Raw genomic sequence first — 2386 nt, 5'->3', positions numbered from 1 at the left:
GGTGACCCGCCGCGCTCAGGAAGGCAGGGCAGACGCGTCTCCAGTCATCGGTGCTGAGGAGAGACGACTGACCTCCTTAATGACAGCCTGCCTCCTCGTAAACCGGTCATTGCAGTCGAGGCGTTGTTCATTGACAGTTTTAAATGAGTCAAAACATGAATGTTTTCTACGGGGACTTCCTAGGAGTGCGTTATTATCGTTTTCAAAGGGTGGATCGGTCTTCGTGCCGGCGACAACACGGCCGGTGACACGGCAGGCCACAAGCAACAGGAGGCGGAGCCTGCTCCGCGCTGTCCCTGCTCCGTGCCGTCGACCCCAAGGAAAGGGCACGTGCGGACGAGGAAGGACAGGGACGGACACACAGCACAGACGGACGGCCCGGTCAGCCCAAGTAGGCCCAGAGCAATGGCCTGAGGCCAGCCCGAGCCGGACTCCGCAATTCCCAAATCGGATGGAACCTAGAGGTGTCAGGACGCGCTCTTCCAGACTGATGGCGGGGACGGCATGCTTGCCGGTCAGTGCGAGCAGCGCGTCTGACACATTGTTGGCGACTGCACACAGTGTATATATGTGTAAAATATGTGTACACACACACAACCGCACATGTAACAACATCTGTTGAAAACCAGTCCCACGCGCAGTGCGGGGATCTGCAGGAGGGACATTTCAGACAGTCCTCATTACACTTCAGATACAGACGGACCAGACGATTCAGTGCAAGCAATGATTTACGTGCAGAAGCGCCAAAATAGTTACCAAACCAAGGTCCCTTACTTGGTGACAATATTTTTTTCAGGTTATGAATATTTGGATCCAGTCAATAGTCTAAAAATACGTAAGTATTATAAGTTGTCTTAATAACTCCAAATTCCCTAGAGGTATCTTAATGGAACCAATTCAAGTGCAAAATCAAGTATAGAACAAAATCACTCTCCATTCCTCTCAAAGGAAATAAAACCTATATATGTGTGTGTGTGCGTGTGTTTATATATATATATATGAAAAATATTTACTGAGATTTCGTTCCATACTACTATTGCAACTCAGGTTTGTTTTTTTTTTAAGATTTTTTATGTATTTGACAGAGAGAGATCACAAGTAGGCAGAAAGGCAGGCAGAGAGAGAGGAGGAAGGAGGCTCCCTGCTGAGCAGAGAGCCTGATGCGGGGCTCGATCCCAGGACCCTGGGATCATGACCTGAGCCGAAGGCAGAGGCTGAACCCACTGAGCCACCCAGGTGCCCCGCAACTCAGGTTTTTAAAAAGTTTAGTTTACTTAGTATTTCAGGAATCCATGTTTTTTAAAAAAAGATTTTATTTATTTAATTGACACAGAGAGAGATCACAAGTAGGCAGAGAGGCAGGCAGAGAGAGAGGGGGAAGCAGGCTCCCTGCAGAGCAGAGAGCCTGACGCCGGGCTCCATCCCAGGACCCTAAGATCGTGACCTGAGCCGAAGGCAGAGGCTTAACTGACTGAGCCTCCCAGGCGCCCCTGGATCCATGTTGTTGAAGCGAATTTGAAGTTAGCAAATCCCAAGTTCAGTCTGTCTATACGTACCAGAGGGATAATAACAGCACTGCTTCATAGGGCTGTTATGAAGATGAAACGAGATAGTCTCTGACAAGCTCCTTGTTGAACATCTGCCACTGTGTTGTGCTCCAAGTATATGGTGACTTTGTTATGTCCATGGCTCAGTGCAGATAACAACGCAGTAAAACATGGTTTTACTGACAGCCTACCTTGGGAGGGGCCTTCTTACTGGATTTTCAGCTATCCTTAACTGCTGAGGTAATCGCGCCAATCCCTGTTTTCTAGCTGCATCAGAGAGGACACAGGATGCCGCTCTTCTTTATGGTGTCAGGATGTCTCTTGTTCCGCCACTGAGCAACGTCAGGGACCCAAGACGAGGAGTCTTGTCTAATCGGGATTTCACGTCTGTGAGACACAGTTATTTTCTGCCATACTGTACTCATAATTGTCATGTTAATTGGGCTCTTGATGAGACACGAGGGACAGGTCAGCCGTGTGGGAGTCGCGTTTCCAAAAACCAACAACGCGGAGGAGCAGACACAGTGACCGTGGCACTACGAGGTTGGGGTCAGGAGGGAGTGGGAACACAGGGACTCCTGCACTGGACAGGTCAGCGATGTCCCGAAGGGAACATTAAGGAATCCGACATTTTTATCAAGAGCCCAGAAGGCAAACGTGGCGCCTAAGCGCGTGGCCCGCATGGTGGGAATCGGCTTCCAGGCACCTCTTAGACACGGGCCGGGGGTGCGGCGGGAGACGGAGGCTTCAGAGTGAGCGACACGGGAGCCTTCGCTGACATGGGGCCCCTGTGCTGCTCCTGTGGGGCCGCAGCCAAGACCAGGGAAAGCGACCGAGCG

The sequence above is a fragment of the Meles meles genome, chromosome 9, assembly GCF_922984935.1.
Source record: "Meles meles chromosome 9, mMelMel3.1 paternal haplotype, whole genome shotgun sequence".
Taxonomy (NCBI): Eukaryota; Metazoa; Chordata; class Mammalia; order Carnivora; family Mustelidae; genus Meles; species Meles meles.
Note: the sequence above shows the minus strand (reverse complement) of the source record.